At 43.0% G+C, this 13,942-nt stretch overlaps 1 long non-coding RNA gene across 1 annotated transcript in view; it reads left to right on the top strand.

The window, feature by feature from the left end:
• Window positions 1-13,942, top strand: part of LOC128322492 (uncharacterized) — a 35,614-nt gene continuing 21,672 nt past the window's right edge. The window contains exon 1 of the long non-coding RNA XR_008305740.1: window positions 1-558. This is a non-coding gene — a long non-coding RNA (uncharacterized LOC128322492). The remainder of the gene's footprint in view (window positions 559-13,942) is intronic.

The following is a 13,942-nucleotide window of genomic DNA, read 5'->3' as shown; positions in this document are numbered from 1 at the left end:
TCATCAGGGATTTGGAGCAGCGTGCTATCAATATGCTGATGACACCCAAATCTATTTCTCCGTGACATCATCATAAGGAAATGGCATAGCTCCCCTAAATGACTGCCTTCAGGCAGTAATGGGATGGATGAGGGATAATAAATTGAAGCTGAATCTAAACAAGACTGAGGTACTAATGGTGAGGGGTCATAATTTGAGGGATGTGACAGAACTTACTGTTCTGGATGGGTGTGTGGAAATGTTGTTGTAATATGTCCAACCAGTAGGTGTCACTAGCATTTGCTAGTAGTGATCTTAGTTGGAGGCAGAGCCCCTTCCTTCTTCCTGCCTGTGTGCCTTTGTTGAACTTGTCTCTTCCCGTTACACAGTAGTCTTAGCCTATAATGGCTACCTTCCTGTGAGCAATCATGACATGGTGTCAAAAGTCTGAGTTTGAATCCACAAACCTTTGAAATGGCTCACTTTTCTGCACCAGAAGCTTTCAGCTTGGCCAGAATGGAAAAAAAGATTTGCTTGCGTCAGACTAGCAACACAGCTGCACAAAGAAGAAGGCATTGTGTAAGTTCCCTTCTTTGTGCCATGGGAAAGGAAGCAAACAACATCTGTAAATCCTGTACCTTTGCTGAAGAGGGTCAAAAGAATGCCTATGAGACTGTCTTGGCTAAATTTGATGCCCATTTCATTCCAAAACAGAATGTGCTCCATAAGAGGGCTTGCTTTTATCAAAGGACACAGAAATCTGGGGAAAATTTTGAGTCATTCGTTAGAGTGCTGTATGAACTCTGAATACTGTGACTTTGCAGACAGGAAGGATTATTATTATTATTATTACATTTTATATCCCACTCTTCCTCCAAGGAGCCCAGAGCGGTGTACTACATACTTAAGTTTCTCCTCACAACAACCCTGTGAAGTAGCTTAGGCTGAGAGAGAAGTGACTGGCCCAGAGTCACCCAGCAAGTATCATGGTTGAATGGAGATTTGAACTCGGGTCTCTCTGGTCCTAGTCCAGCACTCTAGCCATTACACCACGCTGGCTCACGCTGATGAACATCTCAGAGACAACAAGCCTTGTCTTTGGAATTCTAGATAAAGGGCTACCAGAGCGAACACAACTCACAGAATATCTAACTCTTCACAAAGCCATTGAAATGGCAAGGCAATCCGTGTTAATAAAAGCACAGATCAGGGAGCAGAGGAAACCTGAAACCAGGTTTGAAGAAATATTTCCTTCTTCACAAAACACAAACAGCAGGAAGAGTAGCTCTTTTGGAAATGCAAATTTTAAGTCTTTAGTGGCTGAACAAAAGAAACCTCAAGCAAAACAGCTCTGCCCCTGTCACAAAGCAATTTCTAATTTGTTAATGTGTGCCTGGAAGTCAATTAGGCCATGTGATTTTGTAATCAAATAGGGCATCTTCCACAATGCCCACAGCCAGTATTATTTTATAGAAGCAGCTTCTTTATCCAATTGCTGCCTGGCAAAGACGGATACTATGGGAGAGTAAAAGGCTGCAAACCTATGCACACTTACATGAAAGTAACCACATTGAAAATATTAGGACTTACTCTTGTGCAAACATGCATAGAAGCAGTTTGCCTCTTGCTCAATTTGAACATGTATGTGTGAATGAGAGAGACTCCATTTCTCTTTCTTCCCCCTTCCCATTTCTGACAGATTTTCCTGCCCTCCAAACTTTTTCAGAGATTGTAGAACAGAGATAGTGAACCACCAGGGTACATTTTAGGCTTCTTAAAATGACAAGTTTTGTGTCCAAAACTTGTACCTGCTTTGTCTGTAATTGGATTTGAGATGGTGAGCAATGGGGAGAGGTGGAGGGGAAGTCAGCAGAGACTCGAGTAGCAGCTGGGGTGGCCATGGTCTGCTCCCCACCACACACTGGTAGGTTTTTCCCCCCTTTGCAAGAGGGGTGAAATTGAATGGATATTTCTCACATCCTCGTGAGTCCCTTATGGTATAATAATGGCTATATTTTGTGTGTGTAAATGAGGCAGTGAGCCTCTCTGTGTGTGAATGAGAAAGGTCTCTGATTTCTGAGTCTGTGTACTGTCTCTGTAAAATAAGATTATGGTTCCAATCCTATGCACTCTTGCTTGAGTCAGACTAATTGAACTCCTATGGAATTTACCTCTGAATTAACATGCATAGGCTTGTGCTGTAACAGCAATAAAGGATAGCTTGTGTTTGTTTTTGAGTTCTCACCTGTGGATCCATATGGATCTGGCTGTTATTAGTTCTGGCTTTGCCTACCATAAGCTGCTCTGCCTTCCTTTCCACCAGGCTCAGTAGGTATCAGCTGTCACTGCCCAGACCATCAGAGGGATGTACCACTGCAGTCTGAGGGCAGAGCAGAATTAGTTTAATTGTGAGTGCTACTGCTTAACTGGTTTGTAGATCAAACGGAGATTGGAACCTAGCATGGAAAACCAAAGTGCTGTACTGGCTCTGTTGAAAATCATGTCCTCATTCTAGTTATCATCTCTAGAGCTATCTTTTGCTTTGTTTGCTACATTGTGAGTCTCCACACTCCTTTACCACACTGTGATCTTCCTGGCAGTCATTGACTGGGATGTGGACCCTTCTATCATGATGGAAGCAACATATGTAGTGAAGAGATTCTTCTATATGTTACTATGTACCAAGACAGAAATCACTCGGGGTTGGCTTTAAGTTTGCACAGTGAAGTGGTTTGCTTGTGAGATGAATCTAGGCAAGCAATGGCAGCAGACCAGCTTGTTGCAATTTTTGATTCCCCCCCCCCTATTCTTTTTTGTGTGGAATGAATTCTTATATTGATATTTGTGTTGCTGTTACATATCTGAGTCTTTTAAAATAGTGAGTGAGGCAAGTTCATGTAAAAGTGAAGCATGCAGAGGCGTATCTAGGGAAAATAGCGCCTAGGGCAAGCACTGAAATTGCGCCCCCTGTCCAAACATCTGACACCCATCAGATAACTTTACCATAATATCAGCTGAAAAATACAAGTCAAGCTCATTAATCTTTTAATATTTCACAAGCCCTGATTCTCTGTACATAGTGCCAAACTGAATATGAATACAGTGATTTATAGTATATTAAATTTATTTATTTTTTACCTGTAGCCCCTTTGGGAGGCTTCTTAAAGGCTATGGGGGGTCAGCAAAGGTTCCCCCTCCCCCCGCTGGCCTCTAGGGCCTCACAGGGACCATTTGAGCATGTGTGGTGGCCATTTTTAAAAATAACTTTTTTTTAAAAGGCAGCTGAAAACAAAATGGCCACCGCACATGCTCAAATGGCCTCTGCGAGGCCTGGCCTGGCCTAGGGCCTCACAGAGGCCATTTCAGCATGTGCGGTGGCCATTTAAATATTTTTAAATATTTTTTAAAATGGCTCCCCCTTCAAGTGGCACCCGGGGCACGTGCCCTGCCTGCCCCACCCTAGATATGCCCCTGGAAGCATGTTCTCCTTCTCCCCGTCACCCCACAACTTGTAATGTTTAATTATGTGTTGGTACTTGGATGCAGTTGCACACCTGAACAATGGGAACTGATTGAACATGATGTGGAAATATTGAGTAGTAAGTGTAAGCCGTTAGTATGGGGACATGAGTCCCTGGTCTTGAACCCCATATAGTGGTGGGGGTTGTGACAATAGAAGTTGTCAAGAAGAGGCAAACCATGGATGCAACTTGTTTTTCTGCCTTCAAGAAAAACAGATTGTTTTCTTCCCCTTCCTACTTTTACCAGATTTCCTTTCCTGAATTGCATTCATTTTAAATGTTTACTTTTTGCTCTCAGTTGCTTACATTCTCCAACGCCTCACCACTTCTTCCTTCTTCTTTTTCTCTTCCAAATCACTTAGCCTTTATTTATTTCTACATGTATATCCTACTCTTTTTCCGAGGAGTCCAGAGTAGTGTACATGGTTATGTTTATCTTCCCAACAACCCTGTGAGGTAGTTTAACCTAAAGGATATGTGACTAGCCCAAAGTTGCCCAGTGAATTTCATGGCTGAACAGGAATTTGAACTTGGGTCTCCCCAGTGCTAACCGCTCAACAGCATTCTAACCACTACACCACACTGCCTGCCTCCTCGAATCGCTGTCCTTTTCTTGCTCTTTATTCTACTTCTCTGGATTGCATTGCCTTCTGATATATGTCTCTTTTAGATTGTGATCCTGTGGGTGTTTTTATCCAAATGCTTTACATAAACCTAAAGTGCTGTATTACTGTTGTTTTTGTTTTTGTTGTTTATGTTCTCCAGTTTAGGCTGCATCATAATCAGGATTGCAAGCAATTAATAATGCTTCCAGTCAGTCAACATGTGAGTTGTGTTGTGGCCTGTAAAATGGTTGCTCTAGTTTTAAATATTAGTAGTGCTAAACATGGAATTTTATTTGGTTTGAAAATCTGCAAGACCATGGTTTGCCACTCAAACACCAAGTTGTTAATTACCCCAGCAATGATTATCAATGTTTTGCTTAATTGAATGCAATTACTTCTGGGGTGAGGCAATGATTGCTTTGCTACTGATGCTTTATTCCTGCTGTCTTTTACATAACCTCTTTGCCACTGAGTTCTGAACTCCTGATGCTACACTGGTCATTTAGAGACTTAATAAAAAGGCATTTACTAAAAAGACTACTTCGAATGTTTTTTGTTACTATATATTAAAACATTTGTGATGAAAATTTCATGCAAGAGGATGGCAACTTAGTTTATGTTCATAATTCTCTTTGCTACAAGTTGAAACAGGCTGCAGATGTCATTGCTTTTAGTTAACTAATATGTTATCAACAGCAAGAACAATAAATTAAAATGTTTGGGGTTAAACATTTTTTTCCCTTTTATGGAAAAAAACCCTCATAGCCTGGATATATGTCATTCAAAGCGTCTAGGGCTTCAGTAGTTATTTTGAGAATTTAGTGAAATGTGTTGGCGTTTGTAGGCATGGCAGAAAATATCAAATGGAAGGTCAGTTGATCCTCCAAATTCTAAGCTGACAACGCTTTGTTGAAACAGCGTGCAGGCAGTGTGTTTTGACAATTATAGCCTTATAAAATGATTTCCATCCTGATGTGGCATGTTTTATAAATCTGAATTTTGCTTAAAAAAAAAAAGATAACAAGTATAGTTACAGTAAATGCATGAAAGTTACAGCAAAAGCAAATTTTCTAAATACAGTAGTGACAATTACTGGTAATTCTTAATATGTTGGAAGTTCTTGGGAAATATCAAGAATCAAGAGCTTTGGACAGGCTTGCATCCTCATCTTCATAGTTTACCAGCAAACGAAGGGACATTGGGAAGTGTCAAGCATGGCCATCAAAAGGCTTATTTTGGACATTTCCTAGTCCTGTGGTTGGCTGGTTTGTCTGAGAAGTAAGGCATTTTACAGCAGAAACTATTGGCCCACAAGGTTTTTGGGGCTGTGATGAAACACAGATACCATCTTGGTTCAATAATGCCTTACAGATACACTCCACTCTGAGTGCTCCGAATGGGAGGCTTTACTCCCTTTTGTTACTAAATGGAGACAGTTTCTTTCTTTTGTTATTGAGTGGACAAGGCTTCAAGCTACAGGCCTAAGCCTTTTTTCACAATAGGTAAGCAGTTCAAACCAGACTCCCCTTTAGACATGTAAGTTCAGACCCATTAAGGAGAAGGACCCTCCCGTTTGGAAGGAAAACCTCGACCCTGGATTACCGGGAAGCTGCAGCGGGACCAGAATGCAGAAGCTCACCTACTTATGGGTGCCAAAAGATATGATAGGGTAACACCTCTCCTGCAGTCGCTGCACTGGTTATCCATTCACTTCTAAATTCAATTCAAAGTCCTGGTTCTTACCTTGAAAGCCTTGCAGGGCTTGGCGCCGGTTTACCTACAGAATCGCCTCTCCCATCCAGTTACATCCCATCCTGTTATATCATTTCAGATGGCCCTTTTGTCGGTCTCTGATTTTCAAGAGGTTCGGAGTTCTAGGACTCGCGAAAGGGCTTTTTCGGTTGCTGCCTCATTTCTTTGGAATTCTCTTCCCCTTCAGATTCGTCTAGCCCTCTCTTTACTGGTCTTTAAATTCTTACTGAAGACCTTTCTTTTCTGCCAGGCATTTGCCCTGTAGTTTACTTTATTTCCTTTCCATCATCTATTTTAGTTTGCAATTTTTAATGTAATTTTTGATTGTAATTTTTAATGTTACTTTATTTACATGTCATTGTACACCGCCTGGAGTTTTTGGAGTGGGCGGTATATTAAATGCCTCAAATAAATAATCACTATAAAATAGGGGCCAAGAACCTCACCATGTCATTACCAATGCAGTCATGAGTTGCCATCAATCAAGTACCATGCCACCAGCTCTTACTAGTGTCTAGAAAAGGAGAAGCCATGGGGATTGATGCTCTCGCAGCCAAGGACCTGCCTACTGCTAGACTAAAGTAAAACTCAGGCTAGTTAGTTAATAGTTTTCTTCTTCTTCTGAATCCCCATGTGCCTTTCTCCCAGTTTCCCCCTATATACCCCAGTTGTTTGTTCTGTGTGCAACTCTTGTGTTATAATAATTATTTAATATACTTAGAAGTAGCTTCAGTCTCATTTAAAATGTTCTGGAGAGTTACTTGCAAAACTCTTCCCCATGTACCTTGTAAGGCCACTTGCTATTATTGAGTTGTTTTCTGAATAATAAATTGTCTAGAGCTGGGTTGTGTGGACTCCAGCTGTACAGTGCCTGTAAATCCCAAGCCAGACAGGTTGTTGAAGTCGTATCTAAGCCTGGTCAGTGGCTTTAGAACAGGTTTCAACTGGTGGCAGCCTACCTTGAAGGAGCAGCATGTTCCTCGATTGGGATCAGAGCAATCTCTCTACTGTGGGTAGATCCCCAGGAAGCATAGAGTAACTCCTGTTACATCATGTGGGCATATACCAGGATGTAGACACTTACTATTGTAAACAGTCCAGGGATGTAAGTATAGAAATTTGGTAAATAAATAAAAATAAATGCTATTAAAAGGTGGAAATGTGGATGAAAATAACACACTTTAATTAGCATATCACATGAATGAGTTAATCAACAGATATCTGGCAACACATTTTTAGGGAATAGGTATAAATACATTCTATTGCTAGACACAGACTCTGGCCTAACTTCTGCTCCTCTTGTATTTTCTCAAATGGAACTTGTATTATATATCAGCAGGCTGGTCCCTCCCAACCAATTACTGTATGGATTGATTCATATTAATTCAACAAAGCTCTCCTTGGAGACTGCCTTGCAGGATTTCAAGCTTTCAGATGTCATGTTTATCTTTTTAAAATTGTGCATATATTGGTGAGTAAGGCTTTGTGGGAAAAGAAGTGCCTTAATAAATCTCAATACAGAAGAAAAAACACTCTAAAATATGAAAGAACACGGATTTCCTTTTCAATAAGTCATTCCACAGCTCACTTATTTCCCTGTGGATGTCATCACCTCAGTAAGAGCTGACTGAACTTTTCCCATATTGATCTGTCTAGGAACAGTATGAAATGCTTCCTCGGTCTTAGTACAGAGAATTTCAGTATGAATACAGGCAACTATTTTCCACATCTCAGAAGAGAAAGGGGATGGGATGGCAAGACTGGCACTATGTGTCTTGTTCATCAAAAATAAATCAATGAACAAGTATGTTCACAAGCACATGCAATCACAGTCGCACCATAAACTAGGCAACCCGATGAGATTGCTGCAAACATAACATATGTCCGGACAGCAATTCCCGGTTCAAAAAGCTGGCCCACACAGGAATTCTCTAATGGCTCAGCTCTATTTTTTGTACGATAAGGTTGGGGAAGGGGGGCCCAGTCCCTTCCCCTTGGGTTAAAGCATGGCTGCTCAACTTTGGCCCTCCTGTAGATGTTGGTCTACAGCTTCCATGATCCCTGGATATTGGCCATTGTGGCTGGGGATTATAGGAGTTGTAATCCAAAAGCAGCTGTGGGGGGGGGGGGGCTAGGTTGAGCAGGCCTGGGTTAAGGCATGTGGCCTCTGGCTTTACTCATGAGAAGAACCATCCAACGGGAGCAGCATTGCCTCCAGTCACACACACAAGAGATACTTCATATGTGGTGATGATGATGGATGTTGCTCCAGAGTGGACTGCTCCCTCATGAGGGTAAAAGGCCATGGAGACACACATGTGGGCCACATGGCAGATGCCATCCAGCTTGGTTGCTTGACACAAGCAAGCTATGGGGATAAGTACCCTGGCAACACCTCTCCCTGTTTTGGTGACTGTGGTGAAGAAGCAGTCCAAGCAGGCCCTCTGCCACTCCGGCCATCCATCGGGACATATCCATGTTAGTTTTTTGACAGGTACAGTGACCCTACTTTCCTGGGGTCACTGAAGATCTCTCACGATTCCCCGCAGCAGCCGATCCGCATATGCCACAACACAGGTCCAAACCTGGAGAATTTGAATGAGATATCTGTCCCCAGTCCTGGTGTTTCCCTATTCTGCCCACCCAGTACTGCCTGGACACATGGAGCAGCAACTGCTCCTGGGGAGTATGAAAAAGTTGCCTGGAAAGGATGTGGTCATGGTGTATAAGTTTTATTAGTTACTAGATTGAACAGGGCCCCCTTGATTTGGATGGCCTAATAATAAGAGTGCTGTCTAATAGAGGACCAATGGTCTTGGAGCCTCTGGTCCTCCCCAGTGGACTGGCCCTCTCATGAGAGGGCTAATCCCTGGCTGGCAAGCTGACATGGGGGCAGGAGTGTGCTTGGGTGTCCCTCCCTGGACTGCTTTGCCAGGATCTGCCATCATAAGAGTATCCTTGGTCACAGTGGACCAGACCCCAGCATAATTTCCCCATATATATATTCCCTCCTAGGAAGTGGCCCCTCCACAACTCCCTGTTGCCAGAAAGTGTGGTTGTGCAAGACTGATTTGATGAGGGGCACTTACAAGGGTGGTGGTGTGATTGCTGTCAGGAAAAAAAGCTTAAATGCCATATAAAGGGATTTAAACGTCCTTTCCCTGCGGTGGGCAGTACATTCCGAAAAGGCACAAACGTGCTTGGCATGCCCCCTTGGAGATTGTGGCCAATGGCTGCCGCTCTGCAGATGTTCTGATACCTTGCCCACAGTCTGGCAATGTGAGCGCTACAGAGCTTGCTGGGATGTGGACTCGGTGGACGAGGAAGGGGGAATGGCTCCCCTACCCTGAAATCAGAGGTTGCCAGGCTGTGGTTGGACGAACGTCTGCGATGTGATTCAGTTACAAAAATTAACCTCGGGTTTGTCTACCATTACATGCAAATGGGGACAGTAATGCATTACCACTTGGTAAATGGTAATTTATATCTACTCTTGAAAGAGTCAAACTATTATGTGTAAAGCATTATTATTGACTGCCCCATTCAGACTTTTTTTTTTTAAATGTCACAGTTACAGCACCAAAAATGGACAGGAAGTTCCACCCCAGCACTGGCACGCACCCACTCTCTCCAGCTGTTCACGGCTGCAGTGACACTTGTGTAAAAAAGGACATGCTGTAACTGTGGTGGCTGTTGTTTCTGTGATAGGTCACAGATTTGTCTCTGTGATTGTTTCTCAAAACAGAATAAAAAATGTTTTAAAATATCATTTTTAAACATCTGAATAGGGCTATTGTTTTTATTAATAGAGTCAACTTTTAACTCACAGTCGTAGTGTGCCCATGGTGTTGTTTGTAAGGGCTGAAAGAGGTATTCATAGAGTGTGGATTTCAGAAGTTGCACGTCAGTTGTGTTTCTGAGGCCTTGCTTGTAATATGACTTGATGTGTGAGCCAATGTCACATACACTTTGATTAACCTAAAGTAATCAGGTGCTGCCATGGTTGAGATCTGTCAGGTCCTATCAGGGGCGTATCTAGGGTAGGGCAGGCAGGGCACGTGCCTCGGGCACCACTTGAAGGGGGCGCCATTTTGTAAAATTAAATTTTTTTAAAAAAATGGCCACCGAAAACAAAATGTCCACTGTGCATGCTCAAATGGCCTCTGTGAGGCCCTAGGCCAGGCCAGGCCTCACAGAGCCCATTTGAGCTTGCATGGCAGCCATTTTGTTTTCAGCGGATATATATATATATATATATATATATATATATATATATATATATATATAAATGGCCACCGCACATGCTCAAATGGTCCCTGCAAAGCCCTAGAGGCCAGCGAGGGGAGGGGCAACCTTTGCAGACCCACCCCACAGCCTTTAGGAAGCCCCCGAAGGGGCTATAGGTATTTTTAAAAATTTAGTATAATATAAGTCACTGTACACATATTCAGTTTGGCACTATGTACAGAGAATCAGGGCTTGTGAATAATGAGCTGAAGCTTATGAGCTAGGATTGTATTCATTTGCTCTTACTTTGCTTCTTGTGACAAGTGAGTTAAATGTGATGTCTTAATAATATGGCTATTAATGGTGAGTTTGTCTTTGAATCAGTGTGAAATCCTTAGTATTAAGGCCCACTGGGAGTTTCTTGCTCTCTCTCTCTCATTTTAACTGTCTTTTTGAAATATATTATCCTCTATAATAAAGAGCCAGGGTGTGCGCCTGTGTCTCTGCGCCTGTGTCTTTCTCGGCTGTTCTGGGCATGCGTTCCGCGCATGCCCAGAACGTCCGAGAAAGATACGGCCGCAGAGACACGGCGGCCATGTTGGCTCCCGGTCCGGGAGAAGGAGAAGAGGGGACCGGGGAGCAGAGGCGGCGGCGGGTCCAGGCCAGCCACGGGGATAGGAGAGGCGGCGGGGGGTCTGGCCCGCCCGCCAAAAAGAACAGGGGCAGTGGCGGCCGCAGGGAAGGGAAAGACGCCGGGGGTGGGCGGCCGGCCATTGGTCAGCCTGGGCACAGGAAGGCCAGAGGCGGCCACAGGGAGGGCAGAGGCAGGGGCGGCGGGTCCAGCCCAGCCACTAGAAGAGGAGAGGCAGTGGCGGCGGGTTCGGCCCGGCCACCAAAAACAACAGAGGCGGCAGCGGTTTCAGACCGACCGCGGGGCAGGGAAAGACAGCGGCGGCGGGACCGGCCTGACCGCGGGGGGGGAGGGGGAATACGGCGGAAAAAGACAGCGGCAGCGGGACCGGCCCGACCACAGAGAGGAGAAAAACGGTGGAGCCAGGATCCGGACCGAGCGCAGGGAAGAGCAAAACGGCCGAGGTGGTGGAGGAAGCCGGGTGAGGGGGAGAGGGCGGGCCGAGCGCGGGGAGAGGAAAGACAGTGACAGCAGCCGCCCTACTAGCGCCCGTGGCTTAAAAATGGGCTTAAAACACTAGTAGATATATAAAATAGAATATATTCCAAGCAGTGACACAGTTCACTCTGCATATCCTTGAATTTTCAGAATATCTGGGAAAAGCCAAATTCTCCATTTATTTTTAAAACTTATGTAACAGTGATGCTACAATGCATAGTAGAGAATTAGACAGGCACTTCTGTTTAGTTTTCCAAGTGTACCTCCACATAGTATTTGGGTATTTCATGAGCCCCAGCATACTGAAATTTGTAGTTTTCCAGCACTTTTTGGTCTGGCTATACCCACAGCTAAATATTTTTTGAAATATTAAAAGATGAACGAGCTTGACTTATATTTTTGAGCTGATATTATGGTAAAGTTATCTGAAAGATGGGTGTCGGAAGTTTGGACAGAAGGCGCAATTCCAGTGCTTGCCCTAGGTGCTATTTTCCCTAGATACGCCTCTGTCCTATGTCAGATTCCAGCAATGTTTCCATTGCTGGAAACAATAATTTGTCTAGTGAGTAGAGGGTGAAAGTTCAAACCTAAAATATCGGAAAATTTACTTCTTAAGTGTCCCTGGTGGTGGAACACCAAATTATGCATGGTGAGTTTTAATTAAATTGTTTAAATTAACAAATGTTTAAATGTAATTGACATGATCTAATTCCTGAAAAGGTGCTTTCTAGAATATCCCAAAGGGCACCTCTGCAACATTCTGTATACTTTAACACCACATTATACAGTGTTTCAGAAATATGTATCTATCTTTTAATCCTTTCTCTGTCTCAAGTAACTGAAGAAGTCAGGCATATACTAATAATGGATAGTCAACACACAGGATGTATTATCTACATTGAGATTCACCTTACAATGGAAACTGTCAAGGAATTCACCCACAAACATGCAACAATGTCAGAGGTGTGTGTCACTTGTAAATGATTTATGGTACAAAAACACTTCAAAATACTCTACAGTGTGTAATAGCCTAACTTCTGCAATGTCACATGATATAGAATACCACCCTTCATATTGCAGAACATTCACCACACTTTCAAGTTCCACAAACGTAGGTCAACATCACTGCAAAAGTACATGTATGGTGAAGTGATATCCAATATCCTCCATCTTTATCCAAAGTATTTCTAGACACGTGTCACTTAACGAGGTCAAAATTACATTATTTTCTGCTCCTCCGAGCCCACTCACTAGCAAGGAAAAATACACATCTGCATCTGCATCTCTGCATCTTCTGCTCAGACACAGTCTTTCAGAGGTTGCTTCATTTAAAGAAAACCCTACTTGGATGCAAAAGTCACAGAATTCTACTTAGCATGTTGTTTGAACCTTCTGAATGTTCAAAATACCTAGGTGCAGTAGGAATGAAAGACTAAGGGCACTGAATTTTTTATGTAATGCAAGAAAGCTAGTAGAGATCAGGAACATTGAGTTTGTACAGCAGAACATGATGTCCAAAATCAGATGGAAATGAAAAATATGAGAGAAACCGCTATTAAAAGGAAAAGATATAACCAAAGAGGAGTATATCTACATCTTCTAGCATTTGACAGCAAATTCCCCTTCCCCTTTTCTGTTTCAAAAGAAATGTATTTCTTTTGAAACAGAAAAGGGGAAGGGGAATTTGGTGTCACACAGTAAGCAAGTCAATTGCATGTGTGAGCTTGCCTTGTTTTTTGGCAGGAGGTCGGGAAGAGAGTAGGCAATTAATAGCCTAGTTCACACTATCATTCAAATCTAGGTTTAATGTGGGTTACTGACATTCACATGATTGTGTGAATCCATGCCAAGGCACTGTATTTATTAAATCCAAGACTAGGTTTTTCTCAAGTTTTTTGCTGTTAGAAATTGTGTGTGCATGCGGGGTGTGTGTGTGTCTTAAATGCAGAGTCCTCTTTTTTCCCTCTTCCCCCTTCTGGTAAATACAGATAAAATCTGTATTTAATCTCTATTTTTAAAGGGGATCATTTTAAATTCAGAGTTGTCTTCTGTTTTGGTAAATATGGTAATTTATGGCCCGAGATGAATCTAAGATTCCAACATTGGTGTAGGTTCACACAGTGACACTAATGTTGGTAATCCACATTAAATGTAAATTTGAACGATTGTGTGAACCAGACCATAGTGTAAAAATAATGAGGCTATTCACATGAGCAGCTCAGCCTGGGTTGGGCTGCTCATGTGGAGCACTGGATTGCTCCCAGTCCCAGCGCTTCCACCCCCAACTCTTAACCCTGGCCCTTAACCAGGGTTAGAGGATGTTCAGGATCATGTGTATGCTTGGGCTGCATGCAGCCCACATGCACACAGAGTTAGGTGCCTAGAGCACCTGACTCACAGGGGAATCAGCCATTGCATCACATGATGCATTATGGGATTTCTGGAGTCCTGGATTTGTTTTTCTGGACTCCTGCAATCCATGCTGTTGTTTGTGCTTGATAGACATTGTGGCAGAGATAGAGAATAAATGGACTTCTCTTTATCCCCTTGTAGCGGATTACAGCCTTTGTCTCAGAGCAAGCTCACGTGAGGGAAAGAAAATGCTGAATCATCTCTGCTGAGCTGCTTAGCTAGGCTTCTCTTAAAATTATTTTGTATTATTGGTAGGTTCAAAATGACTCAACACAAAAAGAAGTTTGGAGTCTGGCCCTCCAGGAGTATGACTTCAA

This window comes from Hemicordylus capensis, chromosome 4, assembly GCF_027244095.1.
Source record: "Hemicordylus capensis ecotype Gifberg chromosome 4, rHemCap1.1.pri, whole genome shotgun sequence".
NCBI lineage: Eukaryota > Metazoa > Chordata > Lepidosauria > Squamata > Cordylidae > Hemicordylus > Hemicordylus capensis.
Note: the sequence above shows the minus strand (reverse complement) of the source record. Positions and strands in the feature narration are given on the sequence as shown.